The 16,509-nt window shown below is 34.4% G+C and overlaps 1 protein-coding gene across 12 annotated transcripts in view; it reads left to right on the top strand.

The window, feature by feature from the left end:
- VPS13B (vacuolar protein sorting 13 homolog B) overlaps nt 1–16,509 on the top strand; it is a 622,702-nt gene that overhangs the window by 137,711 nt on the left and 468,482 nt on the right. The window lies entirely within an intron of this gene.

Below are 16,509 nucleotides of genomic sequence, written 5' to 3'. Positions count from 1 at the left end.
GAAGGCCCTCCGTTGACTTTTTATGTTTACTACTCTGGAAAAGACTGAAATGAAATGTATCTTCCTCATTTGTAGCCAAATCTGTTCTGTTTACAATATAGAATTTATCTTTATCTTTGAAATTAAAAAATTTTGCCAGAAGATACCTATATGGGTCTCTTTGCTGATTTTTATTCAACATGGTGACTTCCTTTAATCTTAATGGTTGTTTTTTTTTAAACCAGTGCCATAAACTTTCACTTTTGTCTTCATTTTATTTTTTGCTCCCTTATAGATAGCTGTAATTCCTGAGTTAAGTGTGTTTTTTTTCCCCCCTCTGTTGTTATCTTTTTCTCTTTTTAGTCAATTTTTTCTCCTTTTCCTTTAGCAACTTTGTCATGTTTGCCTACTGCTGTATTACACTGTATACTGTATATATTCTTTAAAGTTTAGTAATGCTTATTTCGCTGAGCATGATCCCTTCCAGCGCCATCCATGTTGCTGCAAATTGCATGTGTTTATCTTTTTTGAATGCTGAGTAATATTCCATGGTATATATGTACCACATCTTCTTGATCCAGTCATCTATTTTTGGGCATTTGGGCTGTTTCCAAAGCTTAGCTATTGTACATAGTGCTGCTATAAACATAGGGGTGCAGGTGCTCTTTGGAATTGATGTTTCTGTGTCCTTTGGGTAAATACCCAGGAGTGGAATTGCTGGATCATATGGAAGCTCTATGTTTAGTAGGTCCAGAAATCTCCACACAGCTCTCCATAGTGGTTGGACCAGTTTGCACTCCCACCAACAGTGCAGAAGAGTTCCTTTTTCTCCACACCCTCGCCAACATTTGTTGTTGCTAGTTTTTTTAATATGTGCCATTCTCACTGGTGTAAGATGGTATCTCATGGTAGTTTTGATTTGCATTTCCCTGATTACAAGTGATGTTGAACATTTTTTCATATGCCTGTTGGCCATTTGCATTTCTTCTTCAGAGAAGTTTCCTTTTAGCTCTTCTGACCATTTTTCGTTGGAAGGGATCATGCTCAGTGAAATAAGCCAGAATGAAAAAGAAAAATACAGGATGGTCTCACTCATAGCAGGAATCTAGAAAATTTAAATAAGGGACCAGGAAAATGAATAACTATAAGAAAGTGAAAATCAAAATCAACAAAAAACTATGAACCAGAGATACTCTATGGGGGGTAGAGGGTGGGAGGGGAGGGATTGGGGTCAAAATAAGGGGGTTGCAATTGTATGGGGAATATAAAAATAAAATTTATTATAAAAAATAAAGTTTAGTAATGCATCTTAAGCTCTGTAAAAGTGAAAATTAAGTTAGAAGATATTAAAGCGATGTTCTATACTACTGCTTCTTAGGGATTTGATTTTGTGCATTAATAATCTCTTAAAGATATTGATTTAGTGAATTTATTACTTTGTCAGATAATAAGAATATTTCTACCTTTCAACTATTGAAATTTACTCCCGAGCACTGACTTGTAGTGTGGAAATCCTGTCAGTAATTAGTTATGTCTGAAGTAATGCCAGTTTATTTCATTGAGTTCAGTTAGCTTTCTCATCTGCAAAATGGTGATGTTTACTATCTTTATATCTACTAAAAGAGTTATTAGAGTGCCAAATATATACTGCATGTGGAGTTGATTTATTGCGCTTGTCTTGGATTTAAAATCCTGCTAGACTCATACATATGGGGATATTACCTTTGGAAGCCTTTCTAGGGTATGGGATTCTTGGAGACTTGAGTTGACTGTCAGAATTGGAATCAAATGATCCAGTGTATTAACAGAGAAGATACAGAGCAAAGGTAAATTCAACTAGTAAGGCAACTAACAAAATTAAAGGTGTTGCTTAGGACTTAGTTGAACTCACTGAAGAAATTGTACGTCGAGCCCCTTTAATGTAACTGTTTGTAAGAGGCCACATTAGGCTCTCGGAAACCTCTAACTAACCATATAATCTCTGTTTTGCTGGAGATTCCAAAGGGGAATGGGGCAACAAACCTATAACTGAATGTTTCCATGCAGTGGAATAATACAAATATGAAACATTTATCTACTTTTCACATACTTTATAGTAGAGCTGTCTGCTAAGCATTTTTTCCTCTAGTAAGTTGAATAATATAGGGACTGGATACCATAAACTTGAATAGTCTAACTTGGCTTTCTGTTTTCAGGATGATGTTTTTCATCCATTAGTTTTGCTGGCTTCTTACCAGTAATATTAATGTTGGCAGGTTATATGTTCTGTGTTACACATGTGAAAATTTATGCTCAAAACAATTTAATGTTTTTCTTAAATATTATCCCATAGACATTCACTTATTAAACATTTTTTTGAAGCCAGGTCTTCAGATCATTCTGTCACTATTTCTGCTACACAAACCATCTCCCTGGTCAGTGAGACCAGAAAACCAGAAATAGAGTAAGGTCATTATTAAATTTGCTGCTTTATTAGAAATTGCATGATGATCCTTACCTGGAATAACCCTCCTCCCAAAAAAGAACAGCAAATATTGGAAATTTAATTAAAATTAAGAAATGATAAAGAATGAAATAGTAATGTTTAAGCTCGATCAAAGTATATTATTATTTGGGATGACTGAGCTATATATTTTTGCTGTTCCTGTTTCTGATGCTACTCATCACAGAAATTCTAATCCTTATTTTTCCAGGTGATAAAATACAAAGTCACATATGGGTTTTGTTTCTTCAGAAAAATAAGGGCTTTTTCTTTTTTTAGATAATTCATTATTTTGTTGACAGTCTAGTTCCATTAATCCGGTATTTGCTGGGAAATTGCTTACAGATCTTAAAATTTGTGGTAAAGGTGATCGAATGGGCATTTGAATCCCTTATTTAAGTGATGTCTTAATGTTAAAATAAAAATCTACTTTCCAGAATGTAACTGTTAAAGTATTTTATGCAAGATTTCATATGGGATACCTTAATGGTTGAATAATAAATTTTACCTCATAAAAATGAAATTCAATAATACAGTAGCTTTCTCAGCTCAGTAGCATCTGGTCTATTCTCATGAGAGCCAATATTTTCCAACTCATTAGGATCATGTCGTTCTGTATGTCGTCAACATTGACTTAGCCAAGCTACCTTTACTTACATAACCGCCAAACTATTAAATAGGTCTCTTGTGGAGTGAAGTCAAATATTCCCCTTACTTTACTTCTGCCTTAGAAGAGGGGAAGAAAATGTACATACTGTAACATTTAAACATCTGGTCTAAACCACATCAGTGTAACTGAGCAAAGTTACGGATTCGGTTTTCTTCCCAGGTGTGCATATAAAAAGGATTTTGGAGTTTTTGAATAGTTCTTTAACCATTTAGGAAAGAGATTGAGATATAGTGATATGCTTTCTCCATTCCCTTGTTTTCAAACTACTTTTCCACTGCATCTGAAAAACAATCCTAATATGTTCTAAAATAAATATTTTTGAACTATTCTAAAAATTTCTTTTCAGGTAGAGATATTGATTGTAAATTTGTTCTTGCCAAAAAATAAAAATAAGTTGAGTTAGATTTGCATTAAGAACTATCAGTAAGGTTTTAAATTGGAGTAAAAGGACATTAACCAATCTTGTGAGGTTTAAATTGTCCCATATGAATTTTTCATCATTTGTTTATTGACTTCAAAGGTTCCTTTTCACTTGAACTTATGTCCAGATACTGAGAGCTCACAATATATGTGATAACTATTAAGAAATTAATAATCACACACATAATTATTCACTTTTCTTTGGGTATAGTTTAAAGAATTAAAAATATGCTATTTACTGAATCTGAGCATGATTCTGAGGAATGAATCAGAAGGATTCTTATATGGAATTCAGATATGTGGTTTTGTTTCTGGATTCCCAAAGAGTCCTAAGTTTGGAGAATATAGAAGATTCTCTAGAATTGTTCTGTAGATTCAGCATGTAATTGCATTCCTGATTGTTTTATTATAGCAAAATAGTAAGTATGTTCAGATTATAAGGGAAAAGGATACAGCCAATTTGTAGAAATCCATGCTCAAGCTTCATTATTCATAACCTCTGCTTCCTATGAAGAGGGGTATACTTGTTTCAACAGCAATGAAAAATATAGTAATGTATAAACTATTTTTGCCCAAGAGACCCATTAGTTATTCATTGCCGAATGTTCTATTGGGTGCTAATAATGTGATCAATCTCTGCCTAATGCATACCAAAATTCCAGACTCTCAGAAGAAAAGTGTTTAGTGTAAAGTATATATTTGTACATAAGTCTAATAAGCACACTAAAATACTCTTATCAGTTAGAGAATGGAGGCATACCAGTTTTCCAGGTGTTGACAGTTCAGGGCCTTCTTTCTAAGTTGCCTTTCTAAGAATAGCAACCTTAGGTTTATTGTTATAAGTGCTATCTGCACATAACTTGCAACCGCATTGATATTACCTAATATTACATACTTCTTATTCTAGTGAGGGAGATATTTTTAACTGGATAGAATATACTTGGAGCAAAGTTAGAGTTTTGTTAGTAACTAAAAAAGGAGAATGAGTTTTAGGCAAACAGCTACCAGTTTTTTTATTCTAAAATTTTTCATGTCTTCCTTTTGGAAAATTTGAAAGCTTAATGGCACAGATCTTACACCATCTCAATATGCTTAAGCCACATTGATCTTTTCGTTCTTCAAATACACCAATTCTTTCTTTCATGGTGTTTTGGTTTTTTTGGCCTATCATCTTCAATTTTTGCTTGATTTATCCCCACATATATTTCCTGTTTTAATTTAGACCTCATCAAAGATGTTCATAACACACATAACACTCACTACACTCTCCCTCTTGAGGAGATAAATCCTTTGTTAGGACAACTGCATTTAGTTGCCTTATTACTGTACTTAGGTAATGTCAGCCAAAGAGGTTGAGGGTTGAGTTGGAAATCTTTTTGAGTTGATTTCATCAGGATGTCATTCCAGTGCTGGACAATATTAGATATCTGTGAATTAGGTAGGGGACATAGAATATCAATCAAGTATTCCAACTTTTGGCCTGTTCCTACCCTGGATGGCAACAAGGGTAGGAAGCCAAAAGTAAGTTGATACTCAGTTTAGTAGCTCAATTTTGATGGCAACACTGTTGTAGCAAGATTTAACTGATTAGACAAAATGGGTGTTAGGTGTTAAAGACTTGATGGATTTTGTCAGGAGTAGGCTGGGCAGATATAGGGTGATAATGCCTACTACAGTGTGACCTTCATCATCACATTGATAAATGGCTGACTCTTGGTAGTCCTAAGTCAACCATATGGAAGTAACATTTGTATTAGAGCATAGAATGTGTAATAATGGTTGTTTTGCCACATCTTATACAATGATGGATCCAGATAGCAGAGGTGGCAGTGCAGACAGTACATGTTGATTTGAGTTGATTTATCAAAGAAAGGGCCCCTAATGTGGACACCAGCATGAGTAGGGCAGATGATCATCTGTGATTTTTTTTTCCTTTTGTAGTTTGTGTTTTATAATCTTTAGTTCTTAATCTGCTAGTCTTTAGTTTTCCAAGTAGGAGATCAAACAGTTTGGCCATTGGCAGCAGCCCAAGTGTTGGTAGATTTAAACATGATTTGTCAAGGGGAGTATTAGCCACAATTAATGAGAGTGGTCTTGAATTTTGTTCACTGATCTGGTTTGTGCATTGCTAGAACTGGGGTTCAACAGCAGTAGTATCATGACACTGTTATCTTTCCGGTGAGTTGAACTGTTGGTGAATCATATAGATGCATTTGGGGAAACCTCCGTATCAGATGCCGTATTGAACCTATGACATTGCTTCAACTCGTGGAGTGGAGGTTAAGGTTATCTCTCAAGGAGTAACTTTTACTTTGTCATTTGAATGCAAAATGCTGTTAGGACTAAGCCATGTATACTTTTAATTTGCTATTTTCCTTTGCTAGGGGTTGGTACCTTAACCAAACCGAGTCAGTTGTGGTGCTTCCCAATAAGATAAAATTTCACAAATTTCAAGTTGGACCAGGCAGAATCTTTTTCTGTGAATTTTTGAATTTGGAGCTAGAGAAGATGAATTTAGGTTCTTATTGGGGCAGAAGACATAAAATGTAAAAATTAGGAATTATCACTGTTTGTTTCTTGTGAATTGAAGTAATCTAAAGAGATAAGGAACAGATATCTGGAGTTATTTGAGATTGATACTAGTTGTTTCTGAGGTTTGTTTTTACATGAGGTCATTAGGTTTTTTCCTGACCTTTTTGGTACTTTATAAACCTACTAGCCCCAGCCCATTGTTTAAAATGGTTTCAGTTGAATTTTTGTTATCTAATATATGAGTCCAGAAAAATACAGCCTTAAGCAAAGTATAATTACTGGTGGTTTGGCATCTTCATCAGAGATATAGTCATTGATATTTTATTTAGACCCTTATCTGTTTCCTTACATTGATGTCATGGAGGATAGGATAAATAAATGAATGTACATAAACTAGGTATTGTTTCTAAATTGGCTAGTTGTTCATACAAAAGGAATTTCTTGGAGCAGGAGGAATCATAAAAGGCTAAAATGTGCTTTGGATTAAAAGATTAAAAGCAATAAAGTTAAAAGTGAAGATTTGATTGGAACAAATAAGAAAAGTTTGGGTTAGACACCTAGGAAATAGAATCTGTAGCTTGTACATTAGTTAGTAAATTGGTGAAACTTTGGATAGATTTCAAATCAAAAGATTCACCAGGAAGGACTGAGAAACTTACTAAAATTAGTCTTTATTAACCAAAAATTTGAGCAGTATTGTTGATGACACATTAGAAGATATCTTTAAAAATACTGGAGGTTTCAAGTAAGGTATTTGAAGAGGAAAGAAAATTCAAGAAAATCCAGAGTAATTCTTCTTGAAAGACAAGAACATTTACTCATTTAGCTATTCACTGGAGGTGTACATGAAAGGGCAGGTACATTGATGGATAACGAAGATGTACAATGCATCACAGTGACCGTGTGTGTTACCATTTCCTAAAGGGCTTTACCAACAAAGCAGAAATAAAGAACATTATTGTCCACAAAAAAAAAAAGAAAACCTGCGAAAAATTTTATTAAAGTCAGAGGGAGGCTTTTATGATCATTCCCTAAAGAATCAGTTGTAAGTGATGAATACCAAAAAAGTTTATTCTGTTACACTGAAAACAAAACTATATATCCAGTGATTGTTGCTATTCTAAGTAATTCTTTTGGCCAGCACATTCCTATTCATAGACACGGCTTTGAAATTGTTTTGGTTAACACAGTTTGCCAGATATATGAGGAAATGTGTACCTTGGTTACGAATACATCTCCTTATCTTTTGAAGACTGAATGTCAGAATTTTTATTATGTAAAGGGACTGTGTTTTATGTTAGAATATAAAGATTTGTTGGGGCCTCCCCTGGTGGTGCAGCGGTTGAGCGCTGGGCTGCAAAACTGCCTGCAGCCTCTGCAGTGCAGGTTAGTTCTCAGGCTGCCAGGCGAGGGTCCCACATGGTGCGCAGATCCCTCCTGCCACCTGCTGCTCCCCTCAGCAGTTTACTTTGTCTGCCTGTTCTGTTCCCCGCTCTGGCTCTGGTGAATTCTCTTACCCTCCCGCGCTGCTGACTGTACCCAGTGCTTGTATAAATAAATAAATAAATATTTTAAAAAAAGGAATATAAAGATTTGTTGATATCCAGTCTGCTAATTCACTGTAGTATAATCAGGGCATATTGTTGGAAGTACTACTCCCATGCAAACTCCTTTTCTCTATTGTCATTTATTAGTTGTGGGATCTTGGGCATATTGCCTAGATTCTTAAAGTTTCAGTTCCTTCTTTGTAAAATATGGATACTAATATTTTTTCATGGCTTTGTTGTGATAAATTTCATTCATTATAGTGTCTGCTTTGATAATTGGTGGCTACTAATTACATTAACAACAATTGTAAAATACATCTTGATCATTTTTATGATTTCTTTAATGAAAGGTAACGGGTTTTCTGTACAAATGAAAGAAACAATCTAAAACAAGGAGGACTTTAGGTAGGCGGAAAAGATGAGTTAGTGGGGTTTTTATATCAGTAAAATTAGAGTGGAACAATATGGTGATTTCTTGGATGGTACTGCATTATTTATTTATTTTTCTCCTAATTCTTTATAGAAAGCATTGTGTATTTTTCTTGTAATGTACTTATAGGATGTCAGTTGTTTAAATGACTCCATTTCCCTTCAATTAATTTTTAAATTTTTCCCAGAGGCACATAATTTTTAATGTCTATTACAAAATATGGCACTTACATGTAATTATTGTTTATAACTGGCACAATAGCACTTTTAGTGTTGGACATGATTTTAAAGTAGTGCATTGAGTACTTAGTTGTTGGTTTTTTAAAAGATTTATTTATGCATACAAGAATTGGAGTACAGGCCAGATGTGCGGGGTGGGGAGGGTGGAGAAGATTTACCAGAGAGAGTGGGGTACAGAACAGGCAGACTGACTGAAATACACTGCTGAGGTGAGCAGTCGCGAGTCAATAGAGAGGTCTGCCTGCTGTACCATGTGGGTAGCTCCCTGGCCAGGGATCAAACTCATGCCACAGAGACTGTGGACAGCTCCACAGTGCATGCTCAACCACCTGCACCACCAGGGAGGCCCGAGAACTTTGTTTTTAATTATAAGAACAATCCTGTGTTTTAGGAAAAATATATCCTTCATGTTATACCCATGGTCAGGTATTATGCTTAAGATGGTAGTGGAAAAAGGGTTTGACTATGAAATAAATTATCATTAAAAGTAAAAGTAAAAAAATGGGTAAATTTAAAGAAAAATATTAACAGTAGTATTAGCTAATTACTTATTTAGTGTTTGGCCATGTGCCAGGCACTCTTAAGTGCTTGGTATCTATTGACAGTTTTAATTCTCAAGCAGTTTTGAGAGGGAAGGTATTGTGGTCATCTCCATTATATTAAAGAGAAATTGAAGCAGAGATTAACAGTCTTGCCCTTGGTTATTGACTTAGTTAAGTGGCTGAGGCACAAGATTAGCTCCTGGTACTGGTACCGTGATAGTGTCCACTGCATAATGCTGCTACTTATTTATTAAATAAGTATAATAATAGTACAAATGAAATGTGGATATGGTAGCAGTAATAATATTAGCATACACAGACATGAATTTTGTTAAAACTGCTCTAGATAATACAAATTTATATTCTTTAGTGAATATATTTCCATCTGTACATGTATGGACTTAAAGATTCTGTCAAAATACACATAAGCTTATTTTAAGTCTTAAATGAAACATTACTTCATAGGGTTCCTAATATGAAATAATGCTTTATAACAAAAATTAGTGTGGTAAGATATAGTAGCAGTCTGTTTTACTACTTTTGCACCTGTTTCTGTGAAAAGGAAATATTCATAGTTTCTCACTTGAGAAACTCGGTTTTTTAGGTCATTCGCAACTGTACTCCAAAATGTTTGATATTTTAGTTTTAGGTTTTAACTTCCTAACAAAAATCATGTGACATCAGCAGCAAGGTGCAGTTTCAGCCCTCTTAGGAATACTCTTAATAGAAAGGAAGAGTTTGGGCCTGTGAGGTTGTGTGGGCTTGACTGTGATTTTTATTTGATATATGAACTGTGACATAACTATTGCATGACTGAGATGTGCTAGTAAGTGCCTTACTATGCAGATGGTTTTTTTTTTTTTTTTTTTTTTTTCTGAAACAAAGCCAGGAACAGAATCTTGAATGTGTTCATTTAGTGGAGAAAGAATACTTCATAGAAACATATGGAAACATTTCTAAGTTTTTTTCATTAAATGAGCCTTTTACTCTCTAAGTATTTTTTATGATTGTTCAAGTTAGTATGTCATTTACCTCATGTTTTCCAAGTTTAGTGAGACATGGATGTATTATAGTACTGGGACGTTTTTGAATAACTAGATCACTTTTAGGAATGCACATTTTAGAATTAGATTAGATATTATTAGAAAATTAGGATTGCACAGATTTATTTTTCATTGAATTAATATAAGACTCTCCATGTCTAATTATTCTAACATGATAGGTTTTGGTGAGGAGAGGTATGGAGCGGTTATTCTCTTTTTACTCATTTTGAAATTGTAAAAGAATAGGACACCATTAAAGGAAACCATAAAAGGAAAAAATACCACAAGTATAACATGACTTTTTAATTTTCCATGTTCCCATCTAACCCTTGCCCTTATACATAAAATTTTACATGGCTCTATTATGTATATACCATTTTATGTTATACTTTTATAACATTACATTAATTTTTTTCCTTTATTTGTGGTTATATACTTTCATCTCTCCCATTGTGAAAAGAACACAAAGAAATTTCTGTAGATTCTAAGTCCTTCTTAATCTCTCATTTTGTGTTCCTCTTTTCCTTCATAGAAAAATAGAATAATTTTTAAAATTGTCCTTTCACTTAACTTAGGAATGCACATTTTAGAATTAGATTAGATATTATTAGAAAATTAGGATTGTCGCAGATTTATTTTTCATTAAATTAATATAAGACTCTCCATGTCTAATTATTCTAACATGACAGGTTTTGGTGAGGAGAGGTATGCTGACTCCAGCATATTTTGTAGTTTTTATCTTCCCCAACTACACATTTGACACACGTAGAATTCTTCTTGATTTATAGCCTTTTCTTTGACTTCAGACCTTGACCTTGAGGGAACACTTGAGAAGGGAATACTTAAAATAATTACTTCCTTACATGTGACTTTAGCTTCCACCTATATACTGACAGTTGCTTCATATAATTCTCTAGCCCAGGCTCCCTGAAACTGATACATTCATTTGAATGTACCAGGGTAACTAAAACTCATTAATTCAATATGAAATTTTTTTCTCTAGCCATAGCTAATTACATCACTATTCACTCCATTATCTTATGCAAAAACACTTAGGAATCATTACATTTTGCTGACTATTCCTCTAAGTCCTGTTGACCTCTGATTTCTACTTTGTGTTACCATGTTTTGTTTCCAGCTGGGATTGTTGTAGTGTATTAAGTCATCACCCTAGTCTTCTCTTGTGCTTTTCCATTTCTGTCTCCTGAGGTTTCAGTGATCTTTATAAAATGAAATTCTTTCTGATTGTGTCCTTTGGTGGTTTCTCTTTTGTCCTCAAGATAAAATTGGAACTTCTCTACATGTCAATACGTCATTTCATGATCTCAGATTTTTTTCCGAAAACTTTCTTCCTTAAGTCCTTTCCTTTGGCTGTTTTGATTACTGTGTGCTCACACAAGTAGTCTCTCATTCCTCCTTGCTGTTGCATATGTTATTGCATGTACCTGGAACACCTTTCTTACTATCTTAATTATCTACTTCTTTTTCCTTTAAGACTTATCTGAATATTTATATTCTTAGTTTCAGGTTCACAAAGTATAATGTCTAACATGATACCAGATCTATAATGTAAAAAATTCAATTAAAATGCCTTTAATTGAATTATTAAAAATTATTCCACAATATAGAGAAACCAAAGGGTCAGGTAAAGCCAAAATAACAAAAGCCTGAGAAAACTGACTGTAGAACTGAGGCTACTAGAGGGGAGGGGAGAGAGGATGTATAGGGAAGAGAGAAGAAAGTGTGTTATGGTGGTCGGTTATAGATGTTTTGGTAGTGTAGTACCAGCACCTGAAAGGGGAGATCCTATACCTCTAAAATTATTTAAACCAGGGCCTCCCCGGTGGCGCAGCGGTTGAGTGCTGGATTGCGAAGCTGCCCGCGGCCTCTGCGGCGCTGGTTCGATCCCCGGCTGCTCCCCGGCCACCAGAGGAGGGTCCCACATGGTGCGCAGACCTCTCCTGCCGCCTGCTGCTCCCCTCAGCAGTGTACCTCGGTCCTTCTGCTTGCTCTGCTCCCCGCTGTGGCTCTGGTGAATTCTCTCACCCTCCCACGTTTCTGACTGTACCCAGTGCATGTATAAACAAAAAAACAAACAAATAAATAAATAACATGCCTCTATAAAAAAAAATTATTTAAACCAATGTTACCTCAAAAAAATATTATTCCACTGAATTTTTAGAGAATTCATTAATGTTTGAAACTTAGGGGATTTATAGTTATTTAGTAGCTAAAATGTTTTGTATCTTCATACATGTTAATGTTTGTAAAAGTTCTTTTCCTGGAAAAATTTCTGAGTAGAAATACTGAATCAAATAAAGATAGGGACACTTGTTAGGCCTCTTGAACAAATTCTTTGGGTAATGAATTTTATCAGTCTTGAAACAAAATATAAATACATGTTACAAGATAGGTATAGTGATTTTTGGAAATTAAAACTAGTTATTGGTAACATTTTCTCTGTTTAAAGAAATATTTCATCCTTAAAAATGACATTGGGATTTTGATTAATTTTTTCATTCACTAAACACATGTGGGTTTCATTGTAGACTAGTCTTTGTGCCAGATACTGGGAACACAAACATAGTGATCTCTTCGCTGATTCTTTTCTGGGTTAATTGCAGAATAGGTTTCCCAAGAACTTTGAGCAGTAATGTAAGTAATATAATTCACACATTTTATTCCATTAATTGTTGCTGCTTGTTAAATATGAAGATAAATCAATTTTATATTTAACATATTACTGTCATAAATTTAAAGAATTTGGTTTTTAATTTGATTGGCTTAGTCATTGACTTTTTCCATGTTAATACTGTTATTTTTGCTTTTATTTTTTATATTAGAGGAAGGCTGTTTTAATTAGCATTAGATTTTAATGAATAATGAATTGTTTTTTATTGTTGGCAAATACAATTGATTTCTGAATGAAGTTCCTTTTTTCCTTTAACAAGTAGAACTCTTAGTATTTATAATATAGTTTATCTTTGTTTATTTTTTAAACTGTTGTTCTGGTATGTTTCATATTTCAATATTAAAATATAAGCAGTTGGTACATGATATCCACACAAGAACTCTTTGTACTGCTGGTGGTACTGTTACATAGTTTCTTACTACAGTAAGTAAATATATTACCTCAACCCTTAATCAGCCTACCATTGCCACTGATGACCCAATGCTTAAGTTGTAACACTATGCTGCTGACCCAGACTCTGGGGGCTGATTTTATTTTATTTTTTGATGCATTGCTGTAGGCAATTTTAAGGGTGTGGAACCAAGCCATTTTCTCCCTTGGACTCATTTCCACTTTTATTTCCTATGGGAGGCTTAACCTTCCTTTAAAATACTGGGATTTTTAAATTGTTCACCTATTCTATGATTAGTGTGTGGAGGAGTAATGCTGCCTGCCCATTGTAACTTACTGAATTAAAAAATAATTTAGTATGGCTTAACTTTTGGTGTTAAGCAATTCACAAAATTAAAATCTTCTAATTCATAAAATGCTTTTCTGTTAGAAACTTTATTCTTGTATGAGTGTGTTTTTCATGGTTTAGTTTTATTTTATGCTTACATGCTAGGAATGTTTGGCATGATTTTGTCCCGGGAGAATGTAATTGAAAACTGACAGGTTATATGAAGTTGAAAAGAAATTTAATGAGTTGTAAAAACCAGTGCTTCATCTTTCCTTAGTAACCTACTATGTGATTTGTAAGGAAGTATCCTAAAAAGCTCACAATGAATAAGCATCTAAATATCCTACTAGCTTTCACAGTTAACATTAATAACACTGTCTTGAAAACAAAATCAAGTTTCTCTACTAATAAGAATAAAATTATTTTTAGAATATATAGATATTTAGGACTTGACTTTTGGGGCTGTAGTTACTCAACCTTACAGATGAAACTATGAAAAAATAATAATGCTTTTAAAAAAATTGAGGTAACAATGGTTTACAGCACTGTATGTGACTCAGAGGAATAGGATCCCATTTCATCAGATATATATTACCACACCACATCTCCTACCAAGGCACTCACAATCCTCCTCCTTAGTCCATTGGGTACTGTCTCCAAAATAATGTGCTTTTAGAAGTTTTTTATGTTACTCTTATTAAAATTTATTTCCTTTTACAAACTTTTCTTTATTGAGGTAACATTGGCTTACAACAATGTATATGATTTAGGGAATTTGTTCATACCTCCTTTAGATGTCTGTTACCACACCTCCCCTACCATCAAAGCACCTGTGTCCTAAATTCTAGGCCATTGAACCCTTCCCCACATTTATCTCACTTTCTTCCTCCCTTTCCTTCTAAGTAGCCTCAGTTCTGCAGTCCTATTTCTAGGATTTGTTTGGTTTCTTTTTTTTAGTTCCTTTGTTTTTCCCACTCTACATTCCAAATACTAGTGAAATCATTCAATATTTGTCTTTCTCCTTCAGATTTATTATACTTAGCATAATCCCCTGCAATTCCATCCATGTAGTTGCAAATGGCAAGATTTTTATCTCTGTTTTTCAGCTGAGTGGTATTTTGTTCTCTCAATCTATTGCTTTTTTGATGGGCATTTTGGTTGTTTCCATAACTTGGATATACTCCCTGCGGTGAGCATAGGAGTATATATTCTTTCAAATTAGTGATTTTGTGTAATTTTCTTTCCTCATTAAGACATATATCTTGCTTGAACCTAGGTGCATTATTAAGAGTTGGGGTTGTTAATATGAGGCAGGTGTAGACTGAAGGACTGTCATCCTTAACAGGGTAACAGACATATAAGCACATAAGTATATTGCTATTTTTTCAAAAGGGAGCCACAAAAAAACAGTTGATTATAGTTGAAGGTTTATAGAGAAGGTAACATTTCAACAAAGCTTATATGTAAAGTAAGAATCTGAAAAGTGCCACTTATTTAGGAGCTTGAGGGAATTGGTGTGGGTGAATCTGTGTTTGTGTGTATGAATGTTAATAGAGAATGAAGGTCATGATAACTATTTCATCCAGATGCTTGATATAAACTGAATATTCCTTGCACTGGTAAAAATGGCCATATTTACTGTGATATTGGACTCTGGGTGATGGTGGACTTTGGTGATCACCTATAGTAGTGAAACCTGGTGGAGAGAATCCTAATGTTACTACAATTAAAATAATAAAAAGTATATGTATAGAATTTGAAATATGGCCATTTTTATTTGTAGGCATAAGAAGTGATTTTCGAAATGAAAACATGCTAACTGGGTTCTCTGGGAAGCAAACATGATAGGGAGTTAGAACTATAGACATTTTACTGGGGAGTAACACCTGTCAAAAGAAAAGAGTGGGGGATTACTTGGTGAGTTTCTGAGAACCCATAAAAGACCTTTGGAACCAAGTTTGTTGGAGGAATCCTGCAATGAGGAGACCCTTCAACTACCTTTACTCCTATGTTGACTGTGAGTCAGCTGATAAGTAGTATGTCCTTGACTGGAAATTAGGCTTGCTACTAAGGATGTTAAAAGCTGAAATCTGTCAATTAATCATATTCCTTGCAGCTGGGCAGTGTGTCCTTTTTTGAAGGTTGATCTCTATGGGGCATATTATGTGTCTGCCATAAAAAAACAGGGTGGGATGGCCCTTGGGATGATACTAATCATTCATTGATTTAGTCAGTCAATAAATGTTATTGGTTACTTATTACTAGGAATTGTGCTAGGCATGTGTGACGTGAACAAAGCAGTCATGTTTTTGTTCACAAGTAGGGCAAACTTGAAATGAGGGATAGTTCAAGTAATAGGAACACCAGGTTTAAAGCTCCTGTTATGGGCAGCAGCTTGGCAAAAAGAGAGTGAAATAAACTACTTTGGCTGGAGACTTCTGAAAAAGAGGGTGAGAAATGAGGTCACAGACTGTTTGGCAGAAGCCATATCCTATATACAGCCTTACAAGTCATAGTGAGGACCTTGGATTATATTCTTATTGCAGTGGAAGGTTATTGGAGGATTTTAAACAAAGGAGTGACACAGTTTGGCTTATGGCTTAGACGGTTTATTTCTGCTTACAAGTTCCTATATTTAATGCTTAGTACAAATATATCTTGACTTCTGACGTACCTTGCAGTCAATTGGATAATTCTTTTATATTGCTGGCAATGGTATGACAGTGCAGAACAGCTATATACATGTCATTTCCATTATCATGGTTTTTTTTAAACACATTTCCCACATTTGTATAGTAGCTCATTTATCAATTATTTTGTGTTTAAGTAACTATTCATTACTCAATTACAAGAGCAATATTTATTTGAATCTTCAGTTGACTATAGAGAACCTTTTCTGTCTTTTGACCCATTCATAGCTCTGGAAAAAGTAAGTGAACTGTGTAGGAATTTTATTTAGGCATTTGAAACTCTTCATGAGAATGTGTTGTGAGTCTTTAAAGTTTAACTAGTCCCTCACTGGAGCCACACAGTTCTCTGGTGTAGTGCAGGACACTATTTAAAAATCCCAGGTTTCCTTCATATAGCAGAGACCTACATGATGCTGGCATCTAGATCTGCGGTTATTTTTGAGGGATCAGAGGTTTGCCCTTCTCCCATAGAAATTTTTAGGATACTATCTGCACTCAAACATTAACTTGGCTAATTCAGAATTA

Source organism: Talpa occidentalis, unplaced genomic scaffold (assembly GCF_014898055.3).
Source record: "Talpa occidentalis isolate TD23 unplaced genomic scaffold, MPIMG_talOcc4v2.1, whole genome shotgun sequence".
NCBI classification, from domain to species: domain Eukaryota; kingdom Metazoa; phylum Chordata; class Mammalia; order Eulipotyphla; family Talpidae; genus Talpa; species Talpa occidentalis.
This window is presented reverse-complemented; position numbering and strand designations above follow the sequence as displayed.